We start from the raw sequence: 25,125 nt of genomic DNA, 5'->3' as shown, positions 1-25,125 counted from the left end.
TTTCCAATTTGTACCCATTTGATCTCGTTTTATTGTCTAATGTGGCTCTGGCTAGGACTTCAAGTACTATACTGAATAGATAGGGAGAAAGTAGGCAGCCTTGTCTAGTCCCTAATTTTAGTGTGATTGCTTCAAGTTTCTCTCCACTTAGTTTGGTGTTGGCCACTGGTTTGCAGTATATTGCATTTATTATGTTTAGGTATAGACATTAAATTTCTGATCTTTCCAAGACTTTTATCATGAATGGGTGTTGGATTTTGTCAAATGCTTTCTCAGCATCTAAGGAGATGATCATGTGGTTTTTGTCTTTGAATTTGTTTATATAGTGGATTATGTTGATGGATTTCTGTATATTAAACCACCCCTGCATCCCTGGGTTGAAGCCTACTTGATCATGATTGTTGAATGTTTTGCTGTGTTCTTGGATTCGGTTAGCAAGAATTTTATTGAGTATTTTTGCATTGATATTCATAAGGGAAATTGTTCTGAAGTTCACTTTCTTTGTTGGGTCTTTATGTGGTTTGGGTATCATAGTAATTGTGGCTTCATAGAATGAATTGGATAGAGTACCTTCTGTTTCTGTTTTGTGGAATAGTTTGAGGAGAATTGGAATTGCGTCTTCTTTGAAGGTCTGATAGAACTCTATACTAAACCCCTCTAGTCCTGGGCTTTTTTTTTTTTTTCTTTTTTTTTTTTTTTTTTTTGGTTGGGAGACTATTGATGACTGATTCTATTTCTTTAGGGGATATGGGACTGTTTAGATCATTCATCTGATCCTAATTTAATTTTGGTACATGGTATCTGTCTAGGAATTTTTCCATTTTATCCAGTTTTTCTAGTTTTGGTGAGTATAGCCCTTTGTAGTAGGATATGATGATGTTTTGGATTTTCTCATGTTCTGTTGTTATGTCTCCCTTTTCATTTATGATTTTGTTAATTAGAATACTGTCCCTTTGCCCTCTAGTTAGTTTGGTTAAGGATTTATCTATCTTGTTGATTTTCTAAAAGAACAAGCTCCTGGTTTCATTGATTCTTTGAATAGTTATTCTTGTTTCCACTTGGTTGATTTCAACCCTGAGTTTGATTATTTCCTTCTGTCTGCTCTTCTTGGGTGTATTGCTTCCTTTTGTTCTATAGCTTTTAGGTGTGCTGTCAAGCAGCTAGTGTATGCTCTCACTAGCTTCTTTTTGGAGGCACTCAGGGCTATGAGTTTTCCTCTTAGGAATGCTTTCATTGTGTCCCATAATTTGGGGTATGTTGTGGCTTCATTTTCAATAAACTCTAAAACATCTTTAAATTCTTTCCTTATTTCTTCCCTGGCCAAGATATCATTGAGTAGAGTGTTGTTCAGCTTCCACATGAATGTTGGTTTTCCATTATTTATGATTTATTTAAGATCAGCCTTCCTCTGTGGTGATTTGATAGGATGCATGGCATAATTTCAATATTTTTGTATCTGTTGAGGCCTGTTTTGTGAACAATTATATGGTCAGTTTTTGAGAAGATATGATGAGGTGCTGAGAAGGCAGTATATCTTTTTGTTTTAGGACAAAATATTCTGTAAAAATCTGTTAAATCCATTTGTTTCATAACTTCTGTTAGTTTCAATGTGTCTCTTTATTATTATTATTATTCCCCCATACCCACCCCCCCAATCCCCTACCCACCCACTTCCCCTTTTTGGCCCTGGCGTTCCCCTGTACTGGGCCATATAAAGCTTGCAAGTCCAATGGGCCTCTCTTTCCTGGGCCTTTCTCTACACAAAGGATAAACAGGCTGAGAAAGAAATTAGGGAAACAACACCCTTCTCAATAGTCACAAATAATAAAATACCTTGGCATGACTCTAACTAAGGAAGTGAAAGATCTGTATGATAAGAACTTCAAGTCTTTAAAGAAAGAAATTAAAGAAGATCTCAGAAGGTGAAAAGATCTCCCATGCTCATGGATTGGCAGGATCAACATTGTAAAAATGGCTATCTGGCCAAAAGCAATCTACAGATTCAATGCAATCCCCATCAAAATTCCAACTCAATGTGTCTCTTGTAGTTTCTGTTTTCTGGATATATCCATTGATGAGAATGGGGTGTTGAAGTCTCTGGCTATTATTGTTTGAGATACAATGTGTGTTTTGAGCTTTACTGAAGTTTCTTTAATGAATGTGGCTGTCCTTGCATTTGTAGCATAGATATTCAGAATTGAGAGCTCATCTTGGAAGATTTTACCTTTGATGAGTATGAAGTGTCCTTCCTTGTCTTTTTTGATAACTTTGGGTTGGAAGTCGATTTTATTTGATATTAGAATGGCCATTCCAGCTTGTTTCTTCAGACAATTTGCATGGAAAATTGTTTTCCAGCCTTTCACTCTGAGGTAGTGTCTGTCTTTTTTTCCTGAGGTGAGTTTACTGTAAGCAGTAAAATGTTGGGTCCTATTTGTTTAGTCAGCTTATTAGTCTATGTCTTTTTATTGGGGAATTGAGTCCATTGATATTAAGACATGTTAAGGAAAGGTAATTGTTGCTTCCTGTATTTTTGTTGTTAGAGTTGGGATTCTTTTCTTGTGGCTGTCTTCTTTTAGGTTTGTTGAAGGATTACTTTTTTGCTTTTTGTAGGGCATATTTTTCCTCCTTGTGTTGGTGTTTTACCTTTTTTATCTTTTGAAGGGCTGGACTCATTGAAAGATATTATGTGAAGTAAGTTTTATCATGAAATACTTTATTTTCTCCATCTATGTTAAGTGAGAGTTTTACTGGGCATAGTATCCTGGGCTGGCATTTGTGTTCTCTTAGGGTCTGTATAACATCAGTCCAGGATCTTCTGGCTTTCATAATATCTGATGAGAAATCTGGTGTAATTCTAATAGGTCTGCCTTTATATATTACCTGCCCTTTTTCCCTTACTGCTTTTAATAATCTATCTTTATTCAGTGCATTTGTTGTTCTGGTTATTATGTGTCCAGAGGAATTTCTTTTCTGGTCCAGTCTATTTTGAGTTCTGTAGGTTTCTTGTATGTTCGTGGGAATTTCTTTCTTTAGGTTAGGGAAGTTTTCTTCTACATTTTGTTGAAGGTATTTACTGGTCCTTTAATTTAAAAATCTTTATTTTCATCTACTCCTATTATCCATAGGTTTGGTCTTCTCATTGTGTCCTGGATTTCCTGGATGTTTTGAGTTAGGATCTTTTTGCATTTTGCATTTTCTTTAATTTTTGTGTTCATGTTCTCTATGCTATCTTCTGCATCTGAGATTCTTTCTTCCATCTCTTGTATTCTGTTACTGATGTTTGCATCTATGGTTCCTGATTTCTTTCCTAGGGTTTGTATCTCTAAAGTTGTCTTCCTTTGGGTTTTCTTTATTGTTTCTACTTACCTTTTTAGATCTTGGATGGTTTTGTTCAATTCCATCACCTGTTTGGTTGTATTTCTTTAAGTGAGTTGTTAATGTTCTTCTTAAAATTCTCAAGCATCATGAGATATGATTATAAATCTAAATCTTGCTTTTCAGGTGTGTTGGGGTATCCAGGCCTTGCTTTGTTGGGAGTTCTGGGTTCTGATGATGCTGAGTGGTTTTGCTTTTTGTTAGTAAGATTCTTAAGTTTGCCTTTCGACATCTGGTAATCTCTGGTGTTAGATGTTCTAACTGTTTCTGGCTGGAGCTTGTTCCTCCTGTGATTCTGTTTGCCCCTATCAGCACTCTGTAGAGTCCAAATCTCCTGAGTCTCAGTGGTCAGAATACTCTTTTCAGGCAAGTATACAGAGGTCTGGAGCTCAGCTCTGCCTCCTGCCTGAAGATGAAGGCCTGAAAGGGACCCTGTCAAGAAACTATGTTGCTTTTGCTGCCCGCGTGCTCTCCTTCATAGACTGGTCTCTTTGGGACCCGGGATACAAGATGTGTTTTATTTTCAAGATAACATAGAAAATGTTTTTGCAAATAAATTATGATAAAAAGATGACTTTCCTTAATGAGGTTATTTGTTATTCTATAGAATGTTACTGGTGAAAATAACTGGCACTTTCTATAAAAATAGATTTTTTTCCATAGATATTCATTTTAAATAGACATTTTTCCAACAATATGATGTTAACAAAGATGTTAGTTGTACAATAATGTATTAAAATTTTTAAATCTGCCAGGCAGTGGTGGCACAGTCCTTTAATCCCATCACTCCAGATGCAAGGAAGGCAGATCTCTTGAGTTTGTTTCCAGCCTGGTCTACAGAGCTAGTTCTTTGTCTCAAAGAAACCTATAAGTAGGTAGATAGATGATAGATAGATAGATAGATAGATAGATAGATAGATAGATAGATAGATAGAGTCTTTGCAGAAATTATAGTGTTTACAAAACTAAAATATCAACGTGATAGCATTAGTGTTATTCCAAAGCAGGTGGAGAGGAGAGAGGATAGGGGATTTTGGAGGGGAAATCAGGAAAGGGGAAAACATTTGAAATGTAAGTAAAGAAAATATGTAACAAAATATCAAATCACTGATAATAAACCATTAATAAAACTTATCATAAAAACATAAAAATTAAATTGTGATGAAAGATATTATTATAGTCAAATATAAAATTTGAGATACATAATATCTCTGGTTGGGTATATTAAGTTATAAGTGGTAAAAACTGATTATATACTTAATAGGGTATCATTTCTATTCTCATCAGCTCCACATTTTTCTTCCTATTTGGTTGTTTTTGCTTTTGGAAACTTAACAGATTTATCTAAGGTTGCATGAAGGAATATGGTCCAAACAAGTCTGTTTGGGAGAATAGTCATGAGAAAGTTGCTATATCACATCAAAGGGAGGAGTGAAAATTCATACAGTGCCACACAGTGTGGTTAGCTTCGAGATAAATAGAACACATAAAAACTGCAAAGCCCCAAACATTCACACATAGAACAATACTAGATAAATGAGAGTCATAACAAATCACTGTCCAAAGCATTAAGAAAGTCATACCAGGTTTCTTTCTTGCAACAAAGCTGCCTTGTAGGTTGTCTCTGATTTTACAATCACAGAAGTGCTCTGACTCCCTCTTACTGGTAGTTTTCTAGGGAACTAACTGTCATTATACCCTGTCCTACATGGGTTTCTTGCCCACTGGAGTCGGAATAAATTCGGGCATTCTAAAAACAGACAGATCAAAGGATGAAAAGACAAGTTTGTTTCCCTTTGGCCTTATTACCTCAAAAGCATGCGGTGGACAGCACAGGAGTCAGCTAGAGTTTCAAAGAGCGGATTTTCCCTTTAGTCAAGTAAATACTAAACTCGGGGTCAGATGTGGCAATGACTGCATATAAACTGCTAAAATCCATGGACTTGTCAGTCCTGCATTCATTTCTCCAACTTCATTCACACCTTGTAATAATTACTCTTGATTTAATCCTTTTCCAAATCTGAAATGTGACTGCACTTATTTATACTTGACTGCTTCCGGTTTGAAGACTCACTTTTTCTCCTCTACCCTGTGACTTTCTGGGAAAAAATAAGGGATAAAACCCTGGATGTTCTTTACTGAATTCTGGTGGCATTTTAACCATACAAGTCCTTTCTAGGTATTGGAATCCTTACCCTAACCCCAAACTTTTCTCATTGTAACTTCCCCAAAACAATCTCCTAGTCTGCTTTGGAGTCCTATTCTTTTCAAAAATCTCATGTGAAAATCATGAATAGTTCCATGTCTATTCAGTCTGGATAGGAGATCATTATTTCTTATCTCTAAATTTTGACAAAGATGAATACATTCTGATTCATCAAGGCTGCCCCTTAAGTTTTCTTTCTGTATGTTGATCACCCCTGTTGGGCTTTTCTGTTCTTGCTTTGGAATGTGGACTGCTCTGTTGCTTGACTTGAAGCTGCTGAGGTTTGCTTGGCTTGACCTTTGATTTGCTCCACTTTGAATCTTATTGTGAAGAACCACTGAAACTCTGTTACAATCTCAGCGGCCTTAAGCTAGAAATTTCTATTTTGGGGATTCAGGGACAGTAATATGGGATTTGAAGCCCTTCTTAAAGGGTTCATGAGTCACAATACTCAACTTAGATCTTTCTATGTTTCTTAAAATGAAATTGTTACTGATTCTGTTCTCAGGGGAAAGACTGATCGTTTGATTGCATATGACAAGCAAGCAAGGATTCCTCTCTAAACATCTCTGAGGACAAAGGAGAAAAAAAATAGAGTATAAGATGTGAGATGATCACAAAGACTTTTCTTACAAAAAGGTTATTTTTAAAAAGTAAAAGGTAAAATAGGGACTATTTGCTTGAGGTATGCTAAGTCTTACCTAAGACTAGTTCCTTGCATAAATTCTTAATTGGTTTTTCTGTTGATATTGCCATGCCTCTGCTGATGCAAAGTTTGAATTCTATCAGTTGTGAAAACAGAGATCCATATCATCCACAAGCCATAGCAAGGCTTATTCAAACCCATCTGTAGCCAAGAGTAATTACACTCTACCAAACAATCATTTCCTGGGGGTTTGTGTGCTTAAACTGACAGTTTCTATGGAAAATATTTATACTATAGTACATAGAATTCTTACTCACACTAAAATATTTATAAAGAGTGGAAATGAATAAAAAATTAAATTTTGTGAAGATGAAAGGATCAGAGGAGGGAAAAGGTAGAGATCTCGAGTAAAAGGGGGGAGGGAGAACAACTGAAATTCAGGTTGTGATGTGGTCTGGTTGGAAGTCTGTGTTCATCACCACAAGGTCGGTGAGAAGCTTCTCTCCTGTTCAGTGTAGGTTGTAGGTTTTACGTCAACATCAGGGGACGCACATCCACTGACTTAGCAATTGTCTCTGAAAATACAGTTGTCTTTTAGCTAAATGTAAACAGAGTATTGCTTTTATAATATTAAAGTAGTTATCACACATTAAATGCAGCACAAATAGGAATGCCTCACTTGAACTCTTTACCCATGATCCTATGGTGCTGACATACTCCATATTGGACATAATCTTCTGATTCATTGATGAATAAAGTAAAAAAAAAAAATCAAATATTTTCCTCCTATACATTGGCAGATCAAAATGGGATTTAAGAATAATTTGCTGAATAAAAGTAGTTAATGTGTACATATATTAATGCAGAACCTTAAAGATTCTCATCATGTTGGCCTACCTATAGAAAAAGTGATCATCACCTACAACACAACTACTTCTGTATTGAACACTGAATTCAGTGTATTTTTAAAGTTGAAATTAACCCATGATACCCAGTTGTAGATTATTGAAGCTGCAGTTCTGTGATCCCCTCCTCAGTGTCTCCATACTCCGTGATGTAGAGGTGGTTGACTGAGTTTAGTTACAACATTCACTTGGTGGTTAGAGGTTTAGGTAAAGTGTTCTGTTAACTTTTTATCAATAACCTCTCAGCCACTATTCATTTCATTTCTGAAGAGACACAACACAGCTATATGTTGTGCAAGTAAGAACTTAACTGCTAAAAATTACCTTCAATGTCAAATATATGACATCAAACTAATGAAATCTTGCTCTAGAAATATTCATGAATTATTCTTGTTTAGAAAAAAAAGGATCTACTTTCAAAAAAAGGGTAGAAATTTTTGACTCACATAAAATATAATGTCTTCTATCTACAGGGGTTAAAATTTGAAAATTAATCTTGCTAACTGGATTACCTAATACAGCAATATTCCTTCTAAAGCTAAGGTATATATCCATAGTTCAGAACAGAATTCTCTTCCTTTTACAAATGTGATTTCCAGAAATCTATATCTGTTAAAAAAAAAGTTGCTTATGCTGGAAGTATAAATACATGGATTTGAACCTCCTCATAAGCCACAATGCTAGAGTAAGTAAAGGACTCACATTTTTTTATTAGACATTTTCTTCATTTATATTTCAAATGCTACCCTGAAATTCCCTTTTACACTTGCCTTGCCCTGCTCCCCAAATGACTCACTTCTGCCTCCTGGACCTAGCATTCCCCTATACTAGGGCATATACTCTTTGCAAGACCAAGGGACTTTTCTCCCAATGATGACTGACTAGGCTATCTTCTGCTACATATTCAGCTAGAGAAATAAGCTCTGGGGGTACTGATTAGTTCATATTGTTGTTCCTCCTATAGGGTTGCAGACCCCTTCAGCTCCATGGGTACTTTCTCTAGCTCCTCTGTTGGGGGCCCTGTGTTCCATCCAATAGAGGACAGTGAGCATCCACAACTTTATTTGCCAGACACAGGCATAGCCTACAAGAGACAGCTATATCCTCATATATATTTTGTCCTGTCAACAAAACCTTGTTGGCATATGCAATAGTGTCTGGTTTTAGTGGCTGTTTATTGGATAGATCCCGAGATGGGGCAGTCTCTGGATGGTCCTTCCTTCTGTCTCAGCTCTGAACTTTGTCTCTGTAAGTCCCTCCATGGGTATTTTGTTCCCCATTCTAAGGAGGAACGAATAATCCACACTTTGGTCTTTCTTTTTCTTGAGTTTCATGTGTTTTACAGACTGTATCTTGGGTATTCTAAACAGACAGAAGACCTTAAAGAGGGAGCACAAAAATCCTTTAAAGAATTGCAGAAAAATCACGACCAAACAGGTGATGGAGTTGAATAAAACCATCAAAGAAATGGAAGTAGACACAATAAAGAAAACCCAAAGTGAGGCAACACTGGAAATAGAAACCCTAGGAAAGATATCTGGAAACATAGATGTGAGCATCAGCAACAGAATACAAGAGATGGAAGAGAGAATCTCAGGTACAGAAGATTCCATAGAGAACACGGGCACAACAATCAAAGAAAATAAAAAAATGCAAAAAGATCCCAACTCAAAACATCCAGGAAATCCAGGACACAATGAGAAGACCAAACCTACGGATAATAGGAGTAGATGAGAATGAAGATTTTCAACTTAAAGGCCCAGCAAATAATTTCAAGAAAATTATAGAAGAAAACTTCCCAAACATAAAGAAAGACATGCCCATGAACAGACAAAAAGCCTACAGAGCTCCAAATAGACTGGACCAGAAAAGAAATTCCTCCCGACATATTATAATCAGAACAACAAATGCACTAATTAAAGATAGAATATTAAAAGCAGTAAGGGAAAAAGGTCAAGTAACATATAAAGGCAGGCCTATCAGAATTACACCAGACTTTTCACCAGAGACTATGAAAGCCAGAAGATCCTGGAAAGATGTTATACAGACACTAAGAGAACACAAATGCCAGCCCAGGATACTACAACCAGCCAAACTCTCAATTACCATAGATGGAGAAACCAAAGTATTCCATGACAAAACCAAATTCACACATTATCTTTCCACGAATCCAGACCTTCAAAGGATAATAACAGAAAAAAACCAATACAAGGACAGAAATCACGCCCTAGAAAAAGCAAGAAAGTAATCCCTCGACAAACCAAAAGGAAGACAGCCACAAGCACAGAATGCCAACTCTAACAACAACAAGAACAACAACAACAAAAATAGGTAGCAACAATTACATTTCTTTAATATCTCTTAATATCAATGGACTCAGTTCCTCAATAAAAAGACATAGACTAACAGGCTGGCTACACAAACAAGACCCAACATTTTGCTGCTTACAGGAAACTCATCTCAGAGAAAATGATAGATGCTACCTCAGAATGAAAGGATGGAAAACAATTTTCCAAGCAAATGATCTGAAAAAACAAGCTGGAGTAGCCATTCCAATATCGAATAAAATCGACTTCCAATCCAAATTTATCAAAAAAGACAAGGAGGGACACTTCATACTCATCAAAGCTAAAATCCTTCAAGAGGAACTCTCAATTCTGAATATCTATGCTCCAAATGCAAGGGCAGCCACATTCATTAAAGAAACTTTAGTAAAGCTGAAAGCACATATTGCACCTCACACAATAATAGTGGGAGACTTCAACATGCCACTTTTATCAATGGACAGATCGTGGAAACAGAAACTAAATAGGGACACAGTGAAACTAACAGAAGTTATGAAACAAATGCACTTAACAGATATCTACAGAACATTTTATCCTAAAACAAAAGGATATACTTCCTTCTCAGCACCTCACGGGACCTTCTCCAAAATTGACCATATAATTGGTCACAAAAGAGGCCTCAACAGATACAAAAATATTGAAATTGTCCCATGCATCCTATCAGACCACCATGGACTAAAGCTGATCTTCATTAACAACATAATAATGGAAAGCCAACATTCATGTGGAAACTAAACAACACTCTTCTCAATGATACCTTGGTCAAGGAAGGAACAAAGAAAGAAATTAAAGACTTTTAGAATTTAATTAAAATGAAGCCACAAAATACGCAAACTTATGGAACACTATGAAAGTATTTCTAAGAGGGAAACTCATAGCTCCGAGTGCCTCCAAAAAGAAACTAGAGAGAGCACACACTAGCAGCTTGACAACACACCTAAAACCTCTAGAAAAAAGGAAGCAAATTCACCCAAAAGGAGTAGACAGCAGGAAATAATCAAACTCAGGAATAAAATCAACTAAGTGGAAACAAAAAGTACTATCCAAACAATCAACCAAAGCAGGAGATGGCCCTTTGGGAAAATCAACAAGATAGATAAACCCTTAGCCAGACTCCATAGAGGGCACAAGGACAGCACCCTAATTAACAAAATCTGAAATGCAAAGGGAGACATAACAAAAGATCCTGAAGAAATCCAAAACACCATCAGATCCTTCTAGAAAGGGCAATACTCAACAAAACTGGAAAACCTAGATGAAATGGAAAAAATTCTAGACAGATACCAGGTACCAATATTAAACAAGGATCAAGTTAACGATCTAAACGGTCCCATATCCCCTAAAGAAATAGAATCAGTCATTAATAGTATTCCAACCAAAAAAAGCCAGGACCAGATGGGTTTAGTGCAGAGTTCTATCAGACCTTCAAAGAAGATCTAATTCTAGTTCTGCACAAACTATTCCACAAAATAAAAGTAGAAGGTACTCTACCCATCTCATTCTATGAAGCCACAATTACTCTGATACATACATACAGGAAGATCCAACAAAGATAGAGAACTTCAGACCAATTTCCCTTATGAATATTGATGCAAAAATACTCAATACAATTATCCCTATCCAAATCCAAGAACACATTAAAGCAATCATCCATTCTGACCAAGTAGGTTTTGTTCCAGGGATGCAGGGATGCTTTAATATACAGAAATTCATCAATGTAATGCATTATATAAACAAACTAAAAGACAAAAACCACATGATCATTTCGTTACACAATGAAAGCATTTGACAAAATCCAATACCCATTCATGATAAAAGTCTTGGAAATATCAGGAATTCAAGGCCCATACCTAAACATGATAAAAGCAATCTACAGCAAACCAGTAGCCAACATCAAAGTAAATGGTGAGAGGCTGGAGCAATCACACTAAAATCAGAGACTAGACAAGGCTGTCCATTTTCTCCCTACCTATTCAACATTGTACTTGAAGTCCCAGCCAGAGCAATTCGACAACAAAAAGAGATCAAGGGGTTACAAATTGGAAAGGAAGAAGTCAAAATATCACTTTTTGCAGATGATATGATAGTATATATAAGTGACCCTAAAAATTCCACCAGAGAATTCCTAAACCTGATAAGCAGCTTTGGTGAAGTAGCTGGATATAAAATTAACTCAAACAAGTCAATGGCCTTTCTCTACACAAAGAATAAACAGGCTGAGAAAGAAATTAGGGAAACAACACCCTTCTCAATAGTCACAAATAATATAAAATACCTTGGCATGACTCTAACTAAGGAACTGAATAATCTGTATGATAAGAAGTTCATGTCTCTGAAGAAAGAAATTAAAGAAGATCTCAGAAGATGGAAAGATCTCCCATGCTCATGGATTGTCAGGATCAACATGGTAAAAATGGCTATCTTGACAAAAGCAATCTACAGATTCAATGCAATCCCCATCAAAATTCCAACTCCATTCTTGAACTAATTAGGAAGAGCTATCTGCAAATTTATCTGGAATAACAAAAAAACCTAGGATAGCAAAAACTCTTCTCAAGGATAAAAGAACCTCTGGTGGAATCACCATGCCTGACCTAAAGCTTTACTACAGAGCAATTGTGATTAAAATGGCATGGCACTGGTATAGTGACAGACAAGTAGACCAATGGAATAGAATTGAAGACCCAGAAATGAACCCACACACCTATGGTGACTTGATCTTTGACAAGGGAGCTAAAACCACCCAGTGGAAGAAAGACAGCATTTTCAACAAATGGTGATGGCACAACTGGTGGTTATCATGTAGAACAATGTGAATTGATCCATTCCTATCTCCTTGTATTAAGGTCAACTCTAAGTGGATCAAGGAGTTCCACATAAAACCAGAGACACTGAATGGCTGAGAAGTACCTGAAAAAATGTTCAGTATCCTTAATCATCAGGGAAATGCAAATCAAAACAACCCTGAGATTCCACCTCATGCCAGTCAGAATGGCTAAGATCAAAAATTCAGGTGACAGCAGATGCTGGCAGGGATGTTGAGAAAGAGCATCACTCCTCCATTGTTGGTGGGATTGCAAGCTTGTACAACCACTCTGGAAGTCAGTCTGGCGGTTCCTCAGAATATTGGACACGGTACTACTGGAGGATCCTGCATTACCTCTCCTGGGCATTTATCCAGAAGATATTCCCACTACTAAGAAAGAAACATGCTCCACTATGTTCATAGTAGCCTTATTTATAATAGCCAGAAGCTGGAAAGAACCCAGATGCCCCTCAACAGAGGAATGGATACAGAAAATGTGTTACTTTTATACAATGGAGTACTACTCAGCTATTAAAAAGAATGAATTTATGAAATTCCTAGGCAAATGGTTGGACCTGGAGGGCATTATCCTGAGTGAGGTAACCCAATCACAAAAGAACTCAAATGATATGTACTCACTGATAAATGGATATTAGCCCAGAAACTTATAATACACAAGATATAAGTTACAATTTGCAAAACACATGGAATTCAAGAAGAATGAAGACCAAAGTGGGGACACTGTGCCCCTTCTTAGAATTGGGAACAAAACACCCATGGAAGGAGTTACAGAGAGAAAGTTTGGAGCTGAGACAAATGGATGGACCATCTAGAGACTGCCCTATCCAGGGATCCATCCCATAATCAGTCTCTTAATGCTGACACCATTGCATACACTAGCAAGATTTTGCTGAAAGGACCCTGATATAGCTGTCTCTTGTGAGACTATGCTGGGGCCTAGCAAACACTTAAGTGGATGCCCACAGTCAGCTATTGGATGGATCATAGGGCCCCCAATGGAGGAGCTAGAGAAAATACCCAAGGAGCTGAAAGGATCTGCAACCCTATAGGTGGAACAACATTATGAACTATCCAGTACCCCGGAGCTCTTGACTCTAGCTGCATATATATCAAAACAGGGCCTAGTTGGCCATCACTGGAAAGAGAGGCCAATTGGACTTGCAAACCTCATATGCCCCAGTACATGGGAACGCCAGGACCAAAAAGTGGGTGTGGGTGGGTAAGGGAGTGGGGGTGTTATGGGGGGACTTTTGGGATAGCATTGGAAATGTAAATGAGGAAAATACCTTATCAAAAATATTTAAAAAGAAAAAATCCTATACCAGCATCATGAGATATGATTTTGAATCTTAATCTTGCTTTTCAGGTGTGTTGGGGTATCCAGGACTTGCTGTGGTGGGAGTGCTCGGTTCTGATGATGCTGCGTGGTCTTTCTTTCTATTAGTAAGATTCATAAGTTTGCATTTCACCATCTAGTAATCTCTCGTGTTAGATATTCTACATGTCTCTGGCTGGAGCTTGTTCCTCCTGTGATTCTGTTAGCCCCTGTCAGCACTCCTGGGAGTCCAACTCTCTCTTGAGTCTCAGTCTTCAGAGTACTGTCATCAGGCAGGTGCATAGGGTTCTGGAGCTCAGCTCTGTCTCCTGGCTGAAGATGAAGCTCTGAAGGGACCCTGCCCAAGAAGCTCTGTTGCTTCTGTGGTCCACCCACTCTCCTTTGAGGACTGGTCTCTGAAAGACCTAGGATAAAAGATGGTGCTCTCACCTGAGTCCTGGGGTCAGAGCCCTCTTTCAAGGCTGATCCTCCCCAGTGATCCTAAGATCCTGGGTGTGCTAGGGTGCCTGCAGTGTGGAGAGTCCTCCAGGTGCCTTGGTACTGTCTACAGAGTTCGCACCCAACATGGTGTGCAAGGGCTCACACCTTGAACGTCTTTGCCTTTGGAATGAAATGATCCAGATTTGCAGCATTACTTACAATTTGTCCAGCAAAAATGCAACCAACCACTGCAACAGATGACATTAGAATCTTTATAAACTCCAATTCCACAGACCATTCTTCTAATTTCCTCAAGGATGAAAAGTGACACAGAGAAGGATTTTCATGACTTTGGAGACCTTGGCCACATTATTCTGTAAGTTGTCTATGGGTATCATATATAATCAATCTTGCCTTTGGTTCTGCATTCCACATCATGAGAGAGGCAACTGCTAGCCACATGCCAATTAGTAGACACCCCCTTCAAAATGTATCACTGGTAATGAAATCATGAGGATATGTATTTTCAAACATATAAGCATCAGCCCATAATCTTTGAGCATTTTTTTGTACTTACTATCCTGATAAATCTCATCTTTGAAAGGAAGTAACTTCTGTTTTCAGACTTTCGTCATACCATTGTTATAGAGAAGGATGCTGTTGCCAAAGGCCATACAGCCACTTAAGAAACTGTTTGAAATCTACCTCTGAAACTTAGTAGGTGACTGTGTACTTCAAGGATGAAAGCACCCCCATAAAAATGATGAAGCCTTATGTAAAGCTGCTGCTATTGGTCCTTTAACAAGGAAGTCTCAGGTGAAGAGCTGCACTTAAGACTCAGCACAATTGGCCAAGTTTCAGGCAGAAATCTTAGCGTAGGTCACAACCACATCAAATTTACTGTCACATTATTACAGAGTAGAAGAGTAAAGAACTCTGAGAATCTCTAACATCAGCTATAAAATGGATAAATCAAGGTAACACATATGCTAATATAGTAGGAACCTAATGCAAAGCTTTAAGTTATCCTATATATAAGCTGTCTCAAAAGATCATTGAGAGAGGCCATTTCAGCCATTTCACTTCCCAAACTCCATGAAGTGGGACTCTTGAACAAGCCACTCACTCCACAGACTTTCACCTTGCTTTTTTTTTTTTTTTTCTTCAGGATGCAAACCTAAAAGAGTATCGTTTTACTTACTTAAAGATAGGCACTATTTTGAATCTGTAGATTTGTTTGCAGAATACTTCTGCTGCAGATACATAAACCTGCAAATATAGAGGCACCTGTATAAAATGTCATTTAGCTGGCGTGGTGGCCCATGCCTTTAATCCCAGCAGTTAGGAGGCAGAGGTAGGTGGATTTTTTAGTTCGAGGTCAGCCTGGTCTACAAAGTGAGTTCCAGGACAGCCAGGGCTATACAGACAAACCCTGTCTCAAAAACTAACTAAATAAATAAAATGTAAAAGTCATGCCCGACTTAATGAAGTATGAGAATCCCTTGTAAAGCTACTTCAGAACTTCGGCAGAAACTGAAACTAATAGTTGCTATGTCACTAATCAATGTAATATCTTGTGAAAAATATCTTGTGTGTATTATGCATTGAAAAAATGTTATGTTTCATGATAGCACTTGCATATACCCTATAGTCATTGTCTATCACATTTTATATAATTCCTAGACTATATATCTAATACAAAATAAATGATATATGAGTGGTTGTTATATTATGTTGAGAAAATAACATAAAGTGTTTATATATGTTAAGAACAGACAAAAACCTCTGGATACTTTTTATTGAGGGTTGATTTCATCTATAAACTCAGAACCCACAGGTCCAGAGAGTTGACTGTCCATTCAAATTCAAATTTAAATCATAACTTAGTGGTTATTTAAACATCTGGAGGTAATTGAAATTCTAGAATCTGCCCGAATTTCCTAATATTCAAATAATGGCACATTTTAAACCTTATTGCACTTTTTAAATACTATTTTCTGAATTTCTTTAAATAACATTTTTGTTCTAACAGGACCCAAGACCTAAGGAGGCTTCCAGATCCTGTCACAGCTGACTCCAAGATGGAAGTACCATTCAGGCTACAAAACTTAGCACATAGTCAATGCCATCTGCCAAAACTGAAAACAAAGTCCTAAACCATCAAAGTTCATATGTTCTGGGAAAGTCTCAAATTGTACTTTCCTTGATTCCTAGCTTCTATAGGCCCACTGCTGACTATTTTTGTTAATTGAAGTATGTCAACCCAGAACATGGTTTTTCTGTGCTTAAAAGCTCACCCTGAGAAACACTCAGGGGTACTTTGGCATGCCAAGTACTTAGTGTAGTCACTGGCTAGCTAATAAAGACTTGCTACTGGTTTAAACCCATGTCTGAGCAGCCTTCTCTGCTGACTACCCCACAACATTTCAAATGAGTCATAAACTGTGAAACTGGAGCAAGTTGTGTATGTACACCACTTCTGGGACTGACTCTTTCTTTTATTAGATATTTTCTTTATTTACATTTCATTTCCTAGTTTCCCCATGACAACTTCCTATAACCTCGTCCCCCCACCCTGCTCCCCAACCCACCCACTCCTGCTTCCTGGCCCTGTCATGAATGGGAGGAAAGGCCTTTGGTCCTGTGAAGGTTCTATTCCCCAGTATAGGGAAATGCCTGGGACTGACTTCAAAAGTAAACACATAAAATCATCTATATTCTTCCATGTTCCATAAATTAATCAAATGTACATGTTAACATTGAACATACTGTCCAAAATTGGAAGAAACATATTAAAACTCTGGCTCCATGAATAGTTACTAAAGTAGAATGACAGCAACTAGAAACACTTGGAAGTCATGATGAAGGGACTAGATAAATATTATTATGGTTTATTGAATGCTTTAGGGTTTCTGGTAGCAGTGGTATTAGATTATTATTCGTTGCTATGCTAAAATACATGAATCAAAACAATATAAGAGCAAATGACCTCATCGGGTCATTGTTCTAGATTACAATCCATCAGTGCAGAGAAGCTACAGAGACAATAGCTCAACACAGCATGTCAAAATTGTTTCTATAGATAAGAAGCAGAGAGCAAGGAATGCATGGGCTCAGAGTCTCTCTACATTTATACTCTAGGATTTCTCTCTCTCTCTCTCTCTCTCTCTCTCTCTCTCTCTCTCTCTCTCTCTCTCTCTGTGTGTGTGTGTGTGTGTGTGTGTGTGTGTATGATGTATAATTAAGATAATCCCTCTCATATATTCTAGGAGACCCTTCGCTCTCGTGATTGTAGATTGTATCAGTTTAATAACTAAAATTAAGTATAACAACAAGACAGTACTATCTTATAAACTACATACATCTATTTTAATAAAATCTAAATATAAGCAAATTCAAACATCATGCTTCATTAATATATGCAGGTATGGGGTAAAATATATGCAGGTGGGTAAAAGTGATATCCCCATAATCCTGACAACCTGAGTTTAATTCCAGAAACCCACATAGAAAGATAGATGAGGTGATAAATATCTGTAATCCCAGGAGTCCTACAGTGAAATCTTAAGTGGATACAGTAAAAATAAGCAGGGAGATCCTATCCCAACAAGGTAGACATTGAAAACCAAAACTCCAAACTCTTACAACACTTGCACACACATATCCACACTGTGACACAATAAAGCACACATGTGCACACACACGCGTGCACACACACACACACTCACACACACACACATACACAAGAAATTAAAGTCATGATTAATATAACTGTCATGATTATTCTTTTTATTAATTAATCAATTTATTTATTTGCACCCCAAATGTCCCCCCTCACAGAACTCTTCCTCCCATGTCCCCTCTCATTCATCTCTAAGATGGTGCCCCCTGCAGATATCCCCTCACCCTGTGGCACCAATCTCTTCTGGATTAGGTGAATCCTTTCCCACTGAGGCCAGACATGGCAGTCCTCTGTTACATATTTTCTGGTGTCTGACCTTTGGTCAGTGACTTAATCTCTGGAAACTCCTAGGGGTCCAGGTTAGTTGACACTGTTGCTCTTACTATGAGTGCGCCATGCTTGTCAGGTTCCTCCGTTCTTCCCCTAATTCTTCCATAGGGGTCTATGTCATCGGACCAATGCTTGTCTGTGAGTTTTTGCATCTGTCTCAGGCAATAGCCTTTAGATACTCTCAGAGGGCAGCCATTCTAGGCTCTGATCATGCATGTCGTTTGGGTCTGGACTATATTACTAAGGACGATATTTTCTAGTCCCATCCAGTTTGCCTGAAAAATTCATGATGTCCTTGTTTTTAATACCTGAGTAGTAGTTCGTTGTGTAAATGAACCACATTTTCTGTATTATGGGGCACAGCCAGTTCTCACCAGTGGAATCTCCAACGGCTGAGAAACACTTAAAGAAATGTTTAACATCCTTAGTCATCAGGGAAATGGAAATCAAAACAACCTGGAGATTCCACCTCACTAATCTGAATGGCTATGATCAAAAACTCAAGTGACTTCACACACTGTTGAAGATGTGCAGAAAGAGGAAAACTTCTCCATTGCTGGTGGGTTTGCAAACTGGTACAATCACTCATGAAGTCAATCTGGAGGTTCCTCAGAAAATTGGAAATAGTTCTACCTGAATACCCAGCTATACTGCTCCTGGGCTTATACTCAAAAGATGCTCTACCATATTTCAAGGACATGTGCTCTACTCTGTTCATAGCAGCTTTACTTGTAATAGTCAGAAACTGGAAGCAACACAGATGTACCTCAACAGAAAAACAGATACAAAAAATGTGGTTCATTTATATAAAAAAAATACTATTCAGCTATTAAAGTTGATTATTCTTGCTCAATATTGTTATCTCTACAACAAATGGAAAGACTATGACTAAGAGTTGCACTAAGGATATTCACTTCATTTATAGTTAAACTGTGTAAGTACTTCAAAATAAGTTCATTTATAGATATGTCATAGTCTACTGTACATTATTAATGATTTCTATATTAGCTATGGTGTGTTAAATGTGAAAAAATATAGATCTAGCATGATAACACACACAACACTGAGAAGACAGAAGCAGATTAATATTTGTGAGGTTAACCCTAATCTGGTCTGTATAGCAAGCTCCCAACCAAGCAGAATTATAAATTAAAATTCTATCTCAAAAAAGAAAACAAAAATAAAAAAGAGAAATAAACAAACAAAACAGACAAAAAAAACTTCAAAATATAAAGTAAAATAGCTAAAATATTAAAACAGATATTCTCTGGGAATTTGACATTGACACAAAATACTTAATCAAAAAAATGCCTTGTAATATAACTCAGAACATATAATTTTACATTTATTAAAGGCAGATGCACTGATTTATATGAAAGATTTAAGCTTGTTAGACCATTTAGTGCTCCAAGAAGTAGAGCAGATTTAGCATGTTTCAGAGTTATTCAATATTTTGTTTTTATGACCATCAATGTTAAGAAAGTAGCTTTACAAATATGTGATACACAAAAAATACATCTATGTTTATGACCTTTCATATGGTTTTTAGAAACTCAGCTCTAATCAGCAACAAAATTTATTCAATTAATTTTATAAAAACTCTAGGTGCAACCTAAACAGAAAGTTTTAATGCCAACAATTACAAAACCATGAAGTCCAAGTGTTTCAACCTAATTGATCTGATACTTGAAAACTGGAGAGTGATGTCAGAAAAATATTGAGGAATTTGTTTGTTTGTTTATTTGTTTGTTTTGCAATTAAACAATCCCATTTCTGTAAGAGCAGAAAATTGTATATGGATGTAAAGGGCACAGTGATTTATGTAATTTAAGGTATTGCCTTATCTATGCTAAGTGGTTCTAGGCAGCCTGTGATTTCCTTGCATGATATGACTGTTCACAATGCAGCATGTGTGTGCTTTATCTTCAAAACCAAGGTTGTAGTGAAGTCTCATGAAGAAACACAAATCCCCTCTTCCATAAACACCATGACTTCATTATACATTCGATGGGGTCCAAGTTTACTATTCTTAAACATTTTGTAATTGTCACATACCACACTCATTTATGTGACGCATAATATAGCTTCATCACACATTTAAAGAAGCTGTGCTCAATATCATATTCTAGAATCAGCACAGAAAATGCAAGAATCAATAAACAAGAGGATCATCCGAATTCACTGGAGAAAGTATGCCTTCCAGAGAACAGAATTACTATCCAGGTTAGAACTTAAGCAGCAGGCTTTTCTCTCAAAGAGAAGTGCGGCTGCAGACAATTTACAACAGGTAGTGTTCATGTCCATGTGCAATTAAGGAGTATGACATTCACCTATTTAGGACAATTATCATAGATAGTCTCATCTTCAACGTTCTCCCATGGGTTGCCTGATGCCTGTATTCAAATATCACTTCATCTACCCTAATGCTAATGCGTGGCCTACAGCAATGTGGAACTTGGAATCATTCCACATACAATCCCTGCATGTTAGTTTTCACCTTAATTTAAAATGGCCTCCATAGAAAATTTTCCTAAGGGAGTGGTTAAGCCCCAGTGTCACAGTGCTTCATGATGTCTTGCCATAAATATCCAAAACAGATCTTGAAGGAAGATAAAGGGCTAGGGATGGAGCTGTCCCTCTATAGCAGTGCCTCTCAGCCTTCTCAATGCTGTGACACCTTAATACAGTTCTTGATTTTGTGGTGATCCCCAAGCATAAGATTATTTTTGTTGCTCCATTATAACTGGAAATTTGCTACTGTTAAGAATTGTAATATATTTTTTTAGAGGTAGAAGGTTGACAAACAGGTGACACCCACAGATTGAGAACCAATGCTCTATACTTTTAAATAGTAAAGGAATTTTAAAATTCTATTTAATTTATTTATTTATTTATTTAGGTTTTCCGAGACAGGGTTTCTCTGTGTAGCCCTGGCTGTCCTGGAACTCACTTTGTAGAGCAGGCTGGCCTCGAACTCAGAAATCTGCCTGCCTCTGCCTCCCAAGTGCTAGGATTAAACAGCCTTTTCTTCCCACATAATAAGGTTATGGATTTTTCTCTATCTGATCCTCCGAGTTCCTCTGCACCTCCTCTCTCATCTGTGTCCACTCATTTTCTATCTCTAATTAGAAAACAAAAGGCTTCTGTCATATAATAATAAAACATTACAATAAAATAAAATGAACCTAACATACTAGAGTAAGACAAAACAGACAGAAGGAAAGAAGCCCAAGAAAATGTACAGGAAATGAAATATACACTCGCTTCCTTGCTCAGTAATCTCATACAAAAACTAAACTAAAACAGTCCATCGGGTTTATGGCCAAGAGTGGTATATTGTTCTTGAAGCAGATAGATTCATATTATCCTGTGGAACTGCTGACTTCCATTATGGCTGTACAAGTTTTCAACTCCTCAGCCAGAGAGAAGAGTTCACTTTACTTCGCATGATCATTATGATAATCTTAAAAAGAAATCTCAAAGTAGTTTTGATTTGCATTTCCATAGGGATTAAAGATGTTTGACATTTCTTTAAGCATTTCTGAGGTTTATGGGTTTTTTTTTTTTTCTTTTCTTTTCTTCTTGTCTTTTCTTTTAAGGAACTCCACAGAAAAACCAACAGAGAGTCAACTAACCTGGGTCCTTGGGATTCTAAGAGACTGAACCACCAACCAAACAGCATATAGGGGCTGGACCTGGGCCTCTCTGCTTATATGTAGCCTTAGTTCTCATGTGGGTTCCCCAACAACTGGAAAAGGGGCTATCACTAAAGCTGTTGCATGTCTATGAAATGTGCTTCCCTAACTGGGTTGCCTTGTCTAGCCTCAGTGGGAGAGGATGCACTTTGCTCTGCAAAGATTTGGTGAACCTCCGGTGGTGATAGCCAGGTGGGGCTGCCTCTCTCTCAGAAGAGAAAGGAATGGGGGATGGGTTAAAAACTGAATGAGGGGGACTATCTGTACTACATTTTTCAAATTGGTTATTTGTTTTCTTGATATCTAGCTTTTTGAGTTTTTCATTTATTTTGAACATTAGCCTTCTATCTGAAGTGTGGTTGGTAAAAAATCTTTTTATTTTCAGGTATAACTCTAATACATGCCTTTTACATGTTACTTTCCCCTTTTCCCTGGCAACTTTTAATATTCTTTCTTTCTTCTGTATGTTTACTGTTTTGTTTATTATGCTCTAAGGAGACTTACTTTCATGGTCCCATCTATTCAGTGTTATGTCTGCTTCTTTTAACTTTATAGACATTTCCTCCATTCAGATTGTGACATTTATTCTATGATTTTGCTGAAAATATTTTTTGTGCCTTTGAGCTTGGTTTCTTATCTTTCCTCTATACCTATTATTCTTAGATTTGGTCTTTTTCATAATGTTCCAGGTTTTCTGGATATTTTCTGTCAGGAGATTTTTAGATTTTACGTTTCCTGTCACTGAGGTATCCATTTCTTGTCTTCAATACCTGAAATTCTCTCTTCCATCACTTATACTCTGTTGGTGAGGCTTGCCTCTGAGGTTCCTGTTCAAATTCCTAAATTTTCCATTTCAAAATAAAATCATTTTAAGGAATTTATTTATTTTCTCTTTAAGAACCTCTATCATATTCATAAAGTCTATTTTAACATTTTTTTTTTATGCATCAGTTATGTTGTGATTCCCATGGTCTATTGTTGTAGAGGTGCTGGGCTCTGCTGAAGACATATTGTCCTGGCTGTTATGGCTTGTATTTCTCGGATGATGTCTAAGTGTCTGGGATTAGAAAGATTGTAGTTAGAAGTGCTAATATCTGGGGTTGGATTTTGTTGTTGTTGATATCCTGTATTATTCCTTAGTTTCTACTGTTCTCTCTGATCCTAACAGTTATAGAGAATCTCTGTGTTGCCCACTAGGGAATTCTAGAATTCTTCTAAGTATAGCTACTGGGGTTTCCAAGTAAAATGTGTTTCTAGGTATTGGGAAGTGACACAAGAATCTGGATGTTCATGAGGGGGATTAGAGGGTCAGCAGGAGGAGAAAAACAATGTATCCCACAAGAATCTGCTTAGTCCCTTAAAAATAAGAGCAGAGCATGACTAGAAGCCCTAACAGGTAGTCTGTTACCGAGCTGGGGATGGTGCTGGAGGGTTGAAAATATGTATTAAATGTTCTTAGTGTCGATTTTATTAGTTTCATAATGTGTCTTTGATATATAACTTCTGTGAAAATGTCACATAGCAATTTATGCATTCATTTTTTAAGAACAACATTTCACTGAAAAAGATACTAAAGTTAAAAATTGAAATCTGAGGCTGATCCCTATAAGCCAATACTTAAAATAAACAATCTAAGATGTATCTGACTTCAATTAATTCATGCCAGAAAAGATCAAGAAACAACAAATACAAAGAAGGTATATTTTTGGTTATTGATATAAGGCAACAGTCTTATAATCAAGACTTTACTTCTGTATGTGAATATAAATAAATACAACCCAATTCAGAGACTAATTCACAAAGCCAGTGATTACCTTCTGTAAATCAACTGCCACATGACTTTTGAATATCATACTTCTCAGCACGCTTACTTTAAAATAAATATTAGGATTGTTTTTCCTTTGAAAACTAATATGCATAGTTATGATGAAGACACTTCTACTCTTTAAAGAAAAAATCTCATTTCAAACAATTTTAAAGTAATTATGATTTTAAGATTGAGTGTGGTTGATCTCTATTTTTTCCTTTAAAACTATCTTTCCAATTATGATCCCACATTGGTAGGAATCACATCTCTTTATATAAATAACACAGACTATTCTCCAGAGACATTCATTTGGAAGATGAACTAAATTTCCATGTGAAGTGAAGAATCCTGTTTCAAAGCAAACTGATTGACCCTGATATGATTTCTTAAAATACACCAAGGAAAAAGAATATTAAACTCTCTGTAGTTTGGAACTTCCAAGAGTAAGTTTTTCTTCTTTCCTTTCTTTCTCCTACACTTCTCCATAGATAGCACATAGCCTTGAAAATAGATGAATACACATAAATATTACTGAATAGTTCTTGATTCACAGGGGAGACTATTTTCTCTACTACTGCAACCTAGAGCAGGCACAAGCATCATGTGATTAATAGAATGTGATTTGTGTGTTTGTCAGATAGTAGCTTTGTTATGGCTTTAGTAACATTTGGTTTAGGCAATCACTCCAATGACCATGCCAAAAAGTGAATGAGAAAAATCTCAAGTGGCCTCAAACCTACACATAGACCTCCAGACAATGGAGGAAAGCTGGTGAGAGGATGAAAAAGTCGTCCTTGAGAAAGAGCAAGGCAATTAATTATCAGATGTTCCACCCTGAAAGCATACATGCAAGTAACAGCATATTAACTAATAAGGTCATATTTAGGTTATATATGCATGTACAGATATACATCCAATAGCAGTTTGTGAAAAGGAGACCAGGCATTTGACAAAGAAAGGGGATCCTATGTGAAAGCTTGGAGGGGAGAAATGGAAGGGAATATGTTGCAATTATAATATCAAAGATAATATAAAATAATGAAATAACGAAGGTGAATGAGACACAGGGAGGAAAAAGGCATTCTTAGTATGTATTTGTGGAGAATTAGTAGGAGTGAGAGCTAGACTCTGTCCAGTAGGCTGTATGAACGGTATAGTTTACAGATAGATGAAATTACGTAATGATGTACAATGACTGTGAGGTATAAGGTGGCCATGGGTAAGAAGCAATGACTGGCCTGGGCATCTCAGGACTAGAGTTCCTCTAATGTCTTTGTCTAACTGATGTTTTCCAAACATCCTGAGTGTCTTGAAAGTCTATGACTTGGCGCTAGAATCTTCTGTAAAGCAGGACAATAGTAAAATACGGCATAATCACAGTAACTGCATTACTTACCATTTTAAAGGTAAAACACTTAAGCCCAAACCAAGAACAAGAAAGTATATCAAATTTAAAAATTAATAGACATCTGCATTAAGCCATGTAGTATGTCAGCAACATGCAAAACATTCACAATTCAGATTATGCTAAAATTTCAACATGATAGAATT

The sequence above is a fragment of the Mus musculus genome, chromosome 1 (assembly GCF_000001635.26).
Source record: "Mus musculus strain C57BL/6J chromosome 1, GRCm38.p6 C57BL/6J".
Taxonomy (NCBI): domain Eukaryota; kingdom Metazoa; phylum Chordata; class Mammalia; order Rodentia; family Muridae; genus Mus; species Mus musculus.
This window is presented reverse-complemented; position numbering follows the sequence as displayed.